Below are 14213 nucleotides of genomic sequence, written 5' to 3'. Positions count from 1 at the left end.
AAGAAAGAAAGAAAGAAAGAAAGAAAGAAAGAAAGAAAGAAAGAAAGGAGAGACTAGAAGAAAGGAAGGAATGAACAAATGACTGAAAAAATGAAGGAAGAAAAGAGAAGAGAAGAAATAAAGAACAGAAAGAGAAGAAAAAGAAAAAAACAAGAGCCTACAAAATGAAAAAGGGAGCTAGTATTATTTTTGGCAGTATTTACACATTTCAGCATTTATGAGCCATTCAGGTACAAAAATAATTTATCATTTACTATGTCTCTGTGTTTTCAAAGAACTTAATCTTATTTTTCTAAACTTGTGTCTTGAAAGTCTCTGTGTATTACCTCCTTTAGGTTAATGAAAATATCATAAAACTATATAAATATTGGTAATTTTTCTCTATTTGTGGGGAAAATTACAGGCCGCAGCTGTGGAGTCCCAGTGCGTTTCCATGCTGTGGCTGGTCCCATGTGCAGGTGGAATATCTATGGTTCCAGCGGTCTGGAGGCTTTGGTGGCAGCAGGCCCCAATGACACGAGGAAGTCCTTGGTTGCAAAAGGGTTTGTTGTCATGGTGGATGGTGGATGGATCTGGGCGTACCCCCCGTAAAACTCAGGGCAGTCCGGAGTTATATAGGGAGGAAGAAAGGGGGAGGATCTGGGGAGGATCGTGGGGAGGATCTGGGGAGGCATGCTTAATTTGCTCCACCCTCTGGCCTTCATTAGTATGTAAATCCCAAGGCCTTGAGGCCTCTAGTCACACCCTCTAACTGTGCACTTTGGGAGGGGCTTTAATGGCCAGTCTATGTGACTGAGTTTTAAGGAGACTAGGTTGCTTTTCAGTACCCTGGGTTCTTGGGGTGCGCTGAACTCCTGCAGGTTATCACACAGAGTCTCGGGGTTCTAGGCAACTGCCCAGCAATTACTCAGAATACCCTTAAGCAATCCCACATCTATTGGCCAATTTTTCAATAGTAACTTATTAAGTAAAAATTTGTCATGTTACTTACTTACTTATGTCATTCTTATTACTTCCAAAATAATTTTCTTAGTAGAAATGAATTGATATGTTTCTAATATTTATGTCTTTCAGTTTCCTAGTTTCTTTAATTTTCAATATTTTTAGCATTCTTATTTCAATGTCCTTTCACAACTATAAATTTCTTGTATTAAGTATATTTCATATGTTACCCGTGTCAGAAATTATCTTAAGAAATATTAATAATCTCATATATACAGTCAATGAATATTTACTCAGTTGTAAATTATTAAATTGGATATTATCAATTGAATATTTGCTAGATCTAAAACTAATATATTTTTTAAAACTTAATGGAGTATAATGATTTTTGGATACAGTAGTTCACTGTAAAATTGTTTTTTTTCATTTTTTTTTATTTTTTTTAAATCAAATCATAATTTTTACTTATTCACACAGGGGTTATAAACACAAAATGCAGGACGTGGGGAAGGGGATGACACTAGAGGGTGGGTGTTCAGGGGAATACAGATATCTTTCAGAACAGGGTATTGGCTGGGAGGAAGTTCAGGGGACAGGTCGCTATGAGTCTGCGTATGATTCACTTGTCCTTATCTCAGTTGGTAATATCTGCCAAGGTCTATGAATACTCAGGCTTGTAAATTTCCACAAAAGCTGCCTCTTTACAGCTATAGCCATCTGTTTCAATGTTTTTCCACTGAGAACCAAGACTTGGTGTTAGTATACATGTATGACAGGCTTATTGCTGATTTTAGGCCTATGGCTGATTTTAGGCCTTCAGTGTATAAGTAGAGCTGCTCCTGACATATTTGGGAACACCCTGTATAAAGTAACAACCTCATCTTGAGTCTTATGGTCCTTCATACCTAACTTATGATAATGTATGTGAGTAGGTTTTTCTACCAAATTATTTATCTGTTTTTTCACAAAGTTAGTCAGCCTAGTTAAGGCCCAGGGACTGAAGAAATAAGCAAAAGTAACCCAATTAATGATCCCAAGATGGGAGGAAGTAGGGTTGACAACCACGGAGAGGCTGAAAACCAATTCTTGTACCAGCACTCATCTTTCTCTTTCTCTCTCTCTCTTTTTTCAGGGCCTTCTCTGGCCTCATTCATGCTATCTTTAACCATACCTGTCTTGTCTATATAAAGGTAACATTCCTTTTTAAGGGCTGTACACAGTCAAGAACTGTACATAGCCTTTTCTATTGTAAAAGAGTAAATCAAGTCCAATAAAGTCCTTTGCGATTTTTGGAGTTCTCTTCAGACAGTGAAATGAGGGATTTCTTCAGATTAGTGATGTCAATCTCTAGCTATTTGATATTCTTTTCAATGGCCAGTCAAAGGTCTGAGTAGTATAAATTAAGAGGCCAGCATCTGGATTAGAACTTCTAACGGCAGACAGCATGGGTGTTTCACTTTTACCTGAGTTACTGCCCCAGTTAATGCCCCTGGGAGGCCCTCTTCCTCTGGGTTTTGTGAGGTTGGGTACAGAGCTGCTACCTGGGATCTGCTGTATGCTCGGGCCCAGACCAGATGTGCAGTAAAATTGTTTTTAGGGGTGAGGCCATTTATAACTTCAGGAAAATATAACCAGTTTAGTATATAGTAGGTATTATATAAACATATTTCTGTACATATAAACAAATATGCATATACTGTGATGGTGGAATTAAATGGTTGATAAGCAAAATTGTAAAACATGGTCAAATAAAAGCAAAGAAAAATTAAGTTTGCTGAACAAAACAACTCAAATAGAAAATTTAAATATATTTCTTCTTTTTCCATCTAACTTTTCCTTCTTTATTCTGTCTGACACCAATCCCCTGATTTGAACCTGAGTAATTAATTATGAAGGAAAATTGGATCAAGAAATTCAGTTCACAAAAGAATGAGAGAGACTATATTTTTTTAAAAAAACATGTCTTAGCAATAACACCTCTCTCATAAAATTTTAGAAGGAATGCATGTTAGCTCTTCTAAATGTTTTTATAGTCCATACTTCCACTATAGTTTGTACAGCATGAGTACATGTGGAAACAAATGAAATGAAAAAAGTGAAAATTGTCCTTAATATCTAGCAGCATGCTATGGATATTGATAGCATACATCTTTTCAATATTCTGACTCAGTCATGAATTTTAAAATGAAACCATAAAACAAACAAACACACAAACAAACAAATAAAACTTGAGAACATGGTAAAGAATATACTGCTTTCTTTTAAATTATTAGGTGTTTTTTCCTGTGTATCAAGCAGTATCTAAAATCGCCAGTTATCATTGATTTGAGCACAGTATATGTGCTGACTATATTTAAAAATTGCAGTGCCTAATGCCTCCATCCCAGAAACCTTATCTTAGCAATTCTCTATAGAGTAGCTCATAATCTACTGATGATTCTCTTACAATTTCATGAACTCACTATAGAACACTGTTTTTCTTCTTTAATTTGTCAATTAGTAGTATATTTTCTACAAACACTAATGCTTAATTTGTGCTATGTTTCAAAGTTTTGACTCATTTATATAATAGTAATGCATCAACAGTTATTTCCTTAAACACACAGAACATTTATAAACATATAAGAATACTTGTTCCACATCCTAGCCAGTATTTGATCATGTCTGTTTTGTGGAATTTAGGCATTATAGTAGATGTGTAGTTGTATCAATTTTAAATTGCGACACTTTTTTGTTGAATATTTTCTTTATTTATATTTCAAATGTTATCTACTTTCTCAGATTCCCCCTGAAAACCCCATATCCCACCCACCTTCCCACTGCTTCTATGAGGATGTTCCCTCACCCTCCAACTATGACCGACTCCCTGCCCTCACATTCTTTTACATTGGAATGCTAAGCCTTCATAGGACCAAGGACCTCTTCTCCCATTGATGTCCAACAAGGCCAGTCTCTGCTACATACGCATCTGGAGTCATGGGTCCCTCCATGTGCACTTTTTGGTTGGTGGTTTAGTTCCTGGGAGCTCTGGGGGTCTGGTTGGTTGATATTGTTGTTCATCATATGGGGTTACAAACCCCTTCAGCTCCTTCAGTCCTTTCCCTAATTCCTCCAGTGGGGACCCCATGCTCAGTCCAATAGATGGCTGCTAGCATCTGCTTCTGTATTTGTCAGGCTCTGGCAGAGTCTCTGAGGAGACAGCTGTATAAGGCTCCTGTCAGGTTGCAATTTGTGGCATCCAAAATAGTTTCTGTATTTAGTGACTGTATATGGGATGGATCCTCAGGTGGGTCAGTCTCAGGATGGCTTCTCCTTCTTGTCTCTGCTCCACACTTTGTCTCCATATTTGCTCCCACAAGTATTTTGTTCCCCCTAGTTCTATCCATTGCCTAAGAGTTTCCTGAATTCAGTGTTTCTAAAAGCTGAGTAGTACTCCACTGTATAAATTTACTGTATTTTCTGTATCCAATCCTCTGTTGAAAGACATCTGGGTTTTTTCCAGGTTCTGGCTATTATAAATAAAGCTACTCTGAACATAGTGAAACTTGTGTTTTTGTTATACATTGGAGCATCTTTTAGGTATATGCCCAGGAGTGGTATAGCTGGGTCGTAAGGTCCGATTTTCTGAGAAACAGCCAGACTGATTTCCACAGTGATTGTATCAACTTACAATCACACCAACAATGGAGGAGTGTTCCTCTTTCTCCACATCCTCACCAGCTCTGCTATCACCTGAGATTTTACTTTGGCCAGCCTGGAAGACATGGACACAGGGGGATATTTCCTAAACAGAACACCAATGGTTTATACTCTAAAATCAAGAACCGACAAATAGGACTTCATAAAATTGTAAAGCTTCTGTAAGACAAAGGACACAGTCAATTGGACAAAGTGGCAACAAACAGATTGGGAAAAGATCTTTACCAATCGTACATCAGATTGAGGGCTAATATCCAACATATACAAATAACTCAAGAAATTAGATTCTGTCTCTCATTAGAAAAAAGAGGGTTCTAAGAGATATCAACCAAACATAACAAAATAAAATATAATAAGATAAAACAAATTCAATCACATTTAAGATAGACAGGGAAAAGCAGCAGAAGTAAAAGGGCCCCAAGAGTAGGCATAAGAATCAGAAACGGACACATTCACACTCTCATAGGTTCTATAAAAATAGTAAGCTGAAAGCTATACTGTATACATAAAGGATCTTGTTAAAACCATTTAGGATTGTTGGGGGTTCATATGGGCTTTTTTTTTTCAGTTGGTTTAGAATATCTCATTTTCCTGATGTCCTCCATAGTCTCTGGCTCTGACACTGTTTATTATTATTATTATTATTATTATTATTATCATTATTACTATTTTTGTTGTTGGAAATTTTAATTGGATATTGATTTTTACATTTCAGATGTAATCTCTTTTACCCATTCACCCCTCCCCTGCAAAAAAGCTTCCTATCCCGTCCCTGCTCCTCCTTTTTTCTTTTATACAATTTTAATTACTTGCAAGTACTAAGGTCAATTCTAGGTTGAGGAACTAGCAATGAAATAGATGCAAATAGTCAAGGAACAAGAAAAACAATAAACAGCTATAGTCAAAGAACAAGCATGACAATAAACAAAGTTCCGTGATTTAAGGGCTTATCAGAATCACCTAATTATCTAAGCCTACTTCTCTGTCCTAGCTGAAAGTCATTCGCATGCCTGAAGCCTACATCTTTGTTCTAGACTATGATTTAGATTCCTGCCTGGAATTACTTCTGTGTTCTAGCCTAATGTCAGGTTCATGCCAAGTAGCCTCTTTCCTTGTCCTTGGCCAATGTCAGATTCCTGCCAAGTAGCCCCAATAGATCTACACACTTTTCCCTTTTTTATTTTATATACAAGACTGAGCCTGTCTTAGGTCATTCTGACAAGAATGCCTCCCTTACCCATCGTGGTACATGCATTATCAAAAGCAATGGACGTCTGTCTTAGGTTGGCAAAGCTCTGTGCAGAATCTTACCAGTGGTTGGCTTGCCAGGCTGTTAGATTAATAACCCTGTCTGTGAGTCCATTTTCAGTTACAAGTCATGTGCTTTGGGTGCCAACATGTTGATGTTGTTAAAAGCTTTAACACAATGGGTAGGAATAAAATTATTCTCAGGACAAAAGGGGCTAACACGATCGATATATATATATATATATATATATATATATATATATATATATATATAAATTTTTGAAGCTTCATCAGTATGGAAATACTGACCTCAATGGCTCTGACACTTTTAAATGCTCTTTCTCCATGGAGTGTCCTGAGCTCTGAGGAGAAGGTTTTATAGAGACATTCAACAAAGAGCTATGTGCTTCAAGGTCTGGGTAATGTCTGGTCCCTGTATTTGTTCTCATTGATTTTAGAAGGAAACTTCTCCAATGCTTATTGAGTAAGACCTTGATCTCTGATCATTCATATCCATTTTACTGTTACCATTAAAAATAGTAATATTTAGTTTTACCCTAATTCTCTGGACTATTTATAGTCTCTGGTATTTGGTTGCTCAAGCAATATCTTATGAGTTCCAACTCATGGAGTGGGTCTTAAGTAAAATCAGATATTGGTTGATTACTACCAAAAAATTGTAGATAAAAGGTTTTGTGCCTACGTTTGTGTTTATGTTTCTTTTTTGGTAACCTGCAGGGAAACTTCTATAACAAAGACTCTGAAACATAGTAGTGAAGACTTTTTGGAGGCATCTTCGCACCTTCTCCATCTTCAGTATGCTGTTTGGGTGTTATCTTCAGCAATGGAGCCTAGTTATCAGATTATTGAGAGTAAGTTTTATCCTTGAAAAAAACCTGTGTTATTTGCAGATTTCCATGGGACCCCTTCAGCCAGGAACTCAATGGACTGCAATCCAGTTTCAGTACTATGAGCTTCATTTGATGACAAGAGATTGCCAGTTAGGAATCTGTTTCTCCCTTTATTTATAGACTTCAGTAATATCACGTTCACACATTTTATGAAGTTTCAATTGCAATATGTTTTCATAACTCCTCTGAAATATCCTTCAATTATAGCTGTTTTTTCTGCATTCTGTACCTCGACATCATCTCCCTTTCCTCTACCCATGAGATCCTCCTATTCTCATTCCATCTCTCCCCTGTCAACCTATGAAACTATTCTATTTCTTCATCCCAAGGAAATTCATGTGCCCGCCTTGTTCCTTCTTTTATACCTAAACTCACTGGGTCTGTGGATTGTAGCTTTATGATCATTTACCTAAGAACTAATGTAATTCAAAAATGAATAATACAATATTTGTCTTTATAGGTCTGGATTACTTCAGTCAGGGTGATTTTTTTTCTCATTACATACCTGCCTGCAAATATCATGATGACATGTTTTCAACAGCTGAGTAATACTTCATTTTGTAAATATACCATAATTTCATTATCCATTCTTATATTGAGGGACATCTAGGTAGTTTTCAGTTTCTGGATATTATGAATAAACCCACAGTGAACATAGTTTGGCAAGTGTTCTTGCTGTAGAATGCAGTGTTCTTTTGGTCCATGCTTAATAATGTTATAGCAGGACTAAGACAGATCATTTCCCAATTTTCTAAGGAACAACTATATTCATAACAACTGTAAGAGTTTATACTTATACTTTATACTTTTCAGCAATGCAAGAGTGAGTGTTCCTGTAATGTCATTACCAGCATGAACTGTCCCTTGTGTTATTGATCTTAGCCATTCTGAAAGGTAAAATATGGAATCTCAAAATAGTTTTGATTTGAATTTCCCTGATGGCTAGAAATGTTGAACCTTTCTTTCACTGTTTCTGAGTCATTTAAGTTATCTTTATTGAGACTTCTCTGTTTATATTAGTACCCCTATTTTAATTGGAACATTTGGATTTTTGTTAGTTTTTTGAGTTCTTCATATATATGGATATTAGTCCTATATAAGGTGTAGAATTGGTAAAAAAAATTCTTTCTCATTCTTTAGGTTGCCATTTTTTATAAGTGACTATATACTTTGCCTTACATAAGATTTTCAGTTTAAATAGGTCCTGTTTATGAATAATTGATGTTAGTTCCCATGCATATTGGTGGTTTACTCAGAAAGTCTTTTCCACTGCCATTGAATTCAATACTATTTCCCAATTTCTTTGCTATAAGTTTCAGTGTATCTAGTTTCATATTGAGCTCTATGATCCATTTAAAATTGTGTTTTGTGCAAGGTGATAAATACATATATATTTACATTCCTATACACGTTGATATCCAATTATATGAGCAACATTTTTTAAAGATGCAATTTGTCCCCATTGTATATTTCTGCATTTTTATTTTAGGTATCCATAGGTGTATTGATTTATGTCTTATATTTCAATTCAATTTGATTGATCAATATGTCTGCTTTTATGCCAATGCCATGCAGATTTTATTATTCTAGTTTTGTAGTACAGATTGAGGGTAACTTTGAATGTTCTCTTTTGTTCAGGATGGTTTTATATATCTTGTCTTTTTAAAGTAGTGTTATTTTTAAGATCTGTGAAGAACCATATTGGAAATTTGATAGGGATTACATTGACTCTGTAGATTGCTCTTGGTCATATGGCCATTTTTACTGTTTTAATGCTACAGATACATGTTTATGAGAGATCTTTCCTTTTTCTGATACATTCTTTACTTTCTTTTAAAATGACTTTAAGTTTTTATCATGCAAGTCTTCCACTTGTTTAGTAAGAGTTTTCCCAAGATACTTTATATTGTTGCAATAATTGTGAAAGGTGGTATTTTATTAATTTCTTCATCAGACCATATTCCTTTATATAGGGAGGCCCCAAATTTTTGTGAGTTAAATTTCTAACCAGTTACTGTTTTGAAAGTGTTTTTCAGATGTAGCGTTCTCTCAGTGAATATTTTAGAGTTACTTGTATATACTATCATATCTTCTGCAAATGAAGACACTGATTTTTCTCTTATTTTCATCCACCAGATCTCTGTCAGTTATCTTAATCCTGTAGCTAACTCTTCAAATACAAAGCTGAATATGCATGGAAAGAGTGATCAACCTTGCTTTGTTCTTGATTTTAAAAGAATTACCTTGGGTTTCTATTTCATTTGGTGTTGGCTATTGCATTGCTGTAAACTATCTTTACTTGTTTAGTTGTATCCACTATATCCTTAGTTGCTCAAGAAATTTTATCATGAAGAGGTATTGGATTTTTTCAAACCCCTTTTCTGTATATAGTGAGGTTATCATATATGCAATTTTATTATAGATTGTATATATACTGCATTACATTTATTGATTTTGTATTTTGAAACATACCTGCATCTCTGGGATGAAGTCTACTTGATTGATAATGCTGGATTATCTCTTTTTATGTACTCTTGAATTAGGTTTGAAAACTTTTTTTTCTGTTTCTTTTTTATCTTTTTCTTTTCTTTTCCACTTTTTTTCTTTTTTAAGAAACAGGGAAAGGCTGTCATGAAATCCTCTCATTCTTACTTGTGAGTTTTCAGTCATCAGTACCACTGCAAAAGAATATTTCTTGCTCATAGCAGCTGGCAGCAATAAAGAATATTGAAGAATGGCTTCAATATGGTTTTTCAGTGGCAGCTCAGATATCAGATATTCAGATTCCCTAGGTCTACATCAAAGACAATGTATATCATCATGGCAGCAGAGATCTTTTAAGTATTTTGCATGTATGTTCATATGGGAAATTGGCTTGTAATTTTCTTACTTTGTTGAGTCTTTATGTGGTTTAAGTATCAGGGTAACTGTGGTTTAATTTAATGTATTATGGAAGGTTACTTCTGTTTCTATTTTGTGAAATAATTTGAGAATCATTGGTGATAAATCGTTCCCCATTTTTTATAAGCTAAAAAAGTGTACATAGATTAACTGTACATCTGAAACAATTTTCAGTCCCACAAACTTGACTACTCAAATATACTTATGAAGATCTGTCTATCTTTCATAACCACAGTACTGTTCTGTCCCTCAGAAAATGTCCATTTCAGCACAGTATTAACCCTAGAAATGTGACCTCAGGCCTTACCCACTGGAGTGTTTGGACCACTCTATCCAAATGTGTTTGGCTTGATAGTGGGAAGAAGCAGTGCTACTATGCAGAGACTACAAATTTTTCCTGAAGTTATAGACAATGATTTTCAAGGTGAGATTAAGGTAATGGCCAAGGCAATACAGGATATAGTCACTATTCCTACAGGAAAGAGGATAGATCAACTATTGTTACTTCCATTGATTCCTACTAATCATAAATCTTTGGACTCTGAAGGAAAATCTGCTGCAGATAGATTCTGGCATCCTAATACTAAAAACAACTTTGCAACAGTCCTCTGGAAAGACCCATTAACAGTAACCTGGAATGGGCTAGATCCAGTGCTTATCTGGGGAAGAGGTTCTGTCTGCATATATTCCCAAATGGCAGATGCTGTATGATGACTGCCAGAGAGACTGGTCAAACAAATAGACAATGATAACAAATCCAGGGAGGAGAAACCCCCTGAGAAGCATATTTTTTCTTTACAGGAAACCTGAAGATGCTTCACTGGAGCGGATCAACCAGTATATCTGACTTGGGAAGTTCTCAGTAGGGAAGAAGACATCACCACCCGCGCCTCCAGGGTGGCTCTATTAGACTCTTGGTTTCCTGATTTATGATTTAGTGGGGTACATTGTTTAAACCCAAGAGAAAACCCATTACCATAGTTACTATATTTGTTTTTTAGGTTTGAGATTGAGTGGCGCAGGAATAGAGATTTTCTTACTTGTTTTGTTAAGATCAAAACTATGATCAGTTCTGTACTTATATAGATTAGATTTAGAAAATAGTGTTACAGAATAAAAGAGGCTTATACTTTTTTCTCCTCCAACAGAGGAAGTTATGTGCTACCCTTAAAAAGAATGTTGCTTTTACACTAACCATTGAGGCATTGCTAAGTCTCTTTTCTCTAGGGTTCATGCTGCTCAACAAACTGATGGCGTTTGTACAACAGCAGATAGACGTTACACAAATGAAACCCATACAGGCCCATTATTACAGGCTGGAAGTAGGGAACTAAAACCTCGGTCATCAAGACTGACAAGGATTAACCCCTAACTTACTCGCTAAGACAGATAGTCAATGACGGGTAAGAGAACACTTCAAGACCCTTGCCCCTAACTGGGAGTCCTCACCATCCTAAGGCAGGAGCTCAACTAATGGCTGTTGAGTATCCAGAGACAGGAAACGGAGGCTGGGTTCCTTTGTTCCAACCTAAGGCAGACACGGTTTCCATAAGTTTTCCCAGCCTTCCTTTTTGAAAACAAATTTAAAAAGGGGGACCTGTTGGGAGCCGACTCTTAGCTGAAAGTGGCTATCATCTTTACAGCCATCTCGAGCCATATACCCTGACAAGAGACTTGTTTTCAACAGCCTGCAATAGCTCAGCACACTCTGATAAACATCTTGTTACACTGTTTAGTGCCCCCAGCTGCAAGGTACTCCTGGTATCCATGGCTACAAGGCACGTGACATAGTTCCTTCAGTTGAGCTTGTCCACTAGGGCAAGTCATGTGGTAAAGGGTATAAATACCCAGGATTTCCTTTCTATGTGTGAAAAGTGGCAGGTGTCAGGAGACTGAAGGAGTGAGGAGAATATAGAAGAAGAGAGGAGAATAAAGGAGAGACTTGAAGAGACTCCACCGGACTCTGTCTTGTATCTATCTTTTGTGTCTCTCCCCCCTTTTTCCCCCTTTCTCCATCCCCACTCTCTCTCTTGCTAGACCCTGACCAGCAGACCAGAGCAGCAGAACCAGCCAGCCTTTACAAAGTAGCAGAACCGGTCATTACAAAAGAAATGGCCGTGACAAGCATCAAGCTTTTACTGTGTGCCCATCTGATGACCAATCTGTCCTTTTTCATTCAGTTTGATGAGCTCTCCCCATGCAAGTGGGATCAGATTTCTGTGTTGTCTTTTTGCATCTTTTTCTTTCTTTGTGGTACCTTTTATGTGGAAGGTTCTCTTATTAAGATCAATTCTGTATCAATTCTTATGCAACAAACAATCTTATATCACCTATGTAAGCCAAATCTTGTGATTCACTGTCTCAGGGGCTTCTGAAAAATCCTTGCTATAGGCTGGAGGCTTCCACTGCTCTTGATTTTCATGAATCTCTCTGGGATCCAGCCAAATTCTAAGAATATATGCTTCTTCTTTAGAAAGTCCTAGGCAATTTTCTCTTCTGTGGTGTTTTGTCTGATGTATCTTATTCTCTGCCACATTTCTATCAGATGTCCTCTGCCTTCTGCAATGTTAGTAGTTTTTCTTCTTTTCCAATGATGTTGGGAACCAGATGTAAAAGTAATTTGTGTTTCCTCAGATGAAGTGATGAGGTGAGAGCTATAGCCAAACTGTATGACTTGGACTATGACAACAATGTTTCTTTCTCTTTTCTAACTATCTCTAGGCCTGGAAACTTCCATTTTCCATACAATCTAATATTCCAAGATGACAGATTTGGGCTTTAGCTGGTCCTATGATGAGAATGGTAATGGTGGCAGGTAAGCAATGTTGGAGCATTCTCTCAGTTTTTACTGTGTGACTCCTGGAAGCTTTAGACTGCTAACCTTGAACACTAAGTTTGTAAAGCCCTCCACAGTACCACTGAGACAATACAGATCTATTCCAAACACAGCTAATTTCTATTCAAGTTCAGATATACAACCGAGAAATTAACAGGCTTTCTCAATACTGTTGGATTACACTCAAGTGCAATGAGAATTACCAAAGTGGTATTAATCATTCACCAATCTAAATAGAGAACTTTGACTCAAGGTAAAAATGAAATTATACTCCATGGGACCTCATATCTCTCAAGGGTCAGGGACATCTTCTCTCACTGAGTTGAAACCAGGCAGTCCTCTGCTGTATATGATATTCTGAGCCTTGAAGTACCTCATATATGTTCCCTGTTTGGAGGTTCATTTTCTGAAAGCTATCAGGTATCTACATTAGTTGATACTACTGGTCTACCTATGGGGTCACCCTCCTCCTCAGCTTCTTCCAGCTTTTCTCTAATTCAACCATAGGTGTCCCTGACTTCACTCCAATAAACCATTGGAATAAATATCTGCTTATATCCCAATCAGCTGCTTGTTGGGCCTCTCAGAGGACAGGCATACTAATCTCCTATCTATAAGCATGCCATAGCAGCAGTAATAGTGTCAGGCCTTGGAGCCTCCCATTGAGATGGATCTCCAGTTCAGGCTGTCACTGGGCCTCCTTTACCTCAGTCTCTTCTCCACTTTTACCCCTTCAGTTCTTTTAGAGAGAAGCAATTCTGGGTCAGAATGTTTGACTTTGGGAAGGCAACCCCATCACTCCACTTGATGCCCTATCTGTCTACTGGAGATGAGCTCTGCAAGTTCCCTCTACCCGATGTAGGGCATATCATCTAAGGTCCCTCCCTTTGATTCCTGAGTTTCTCTTATCTCCCAGGTCTCTGGTACATTCTAGAGGGTCCCCACACCTCCTACCTCCAGAGGTTGCAAGTTTCCATTCATTCTTCTGGCCCTCAGGACACCACTCCTGCCTACCATCCATACCTCACCATGTTCTCATTCTGCCCCCCCTTAACTATCTTACCCAGGTTTTTCCCTCCCACTATATCCTATGATTGTTTTCTTCTCCCTCCTAATTGTGATTGAAGCATTCTCATTTGGGTCCTTCAGCTTACTAATCTTCTTGCATTCTATGGATAGTATCTTTGGTGGTGTGTACTTTTTGGCTAATATCCACTTATTAGTGAGTCCATACTGTCATGTCTTTTGGGTCTGAGTTATGTCACACAGGATGATATTTTCTGCTTCCACCCATTTTCCTACATAACTCAAGTTGTTCTCATTCATAATAGCTGCATAGTATTACATTCAGTAAATGAAACATATTTTCTGTATTTATTCTTCTGTTGAGAGATATCTGGATTGTTTCCAACTTCTGACTTTCACAGATGGGGGCCACTATGAACCTAGTGGAGCACTTGGCCCTGTGGTATGGTTGGGCATCATTTGGGTATATGCCCAAAAGTGATATAGTTAGGTATTCAAATAGATCTATTTTCAAATAACTGAGGAAAACTCAAATTGATTTCCAGAGTAGTTGTACCAGTTTGTAATCCCACCAGCAATGGAGGAGTGTTCCTCTTTCTCCATATTCTGATCAACATGTGCTGTTAGTTGAGTTTTTTGTTATAGCCACA

This window comes from Grammomys surdaster, unplaced genomic scaffold (assembly GCF_004785775.1).
Source record: "Grammomys surdaster isolate TR1022 unplaced genomic scaffold, NIH_TR_1.0 61, whole genome shotgun sequence".
Lineage (NCBI taxonomy): Eukaryota > Metazoa > Chordata > Mammalia > Rodentia > Muridae > Grammomys > Grammomys surdaster.
This window is presented reverse-complemented; position numbering follows the sequence as displayed.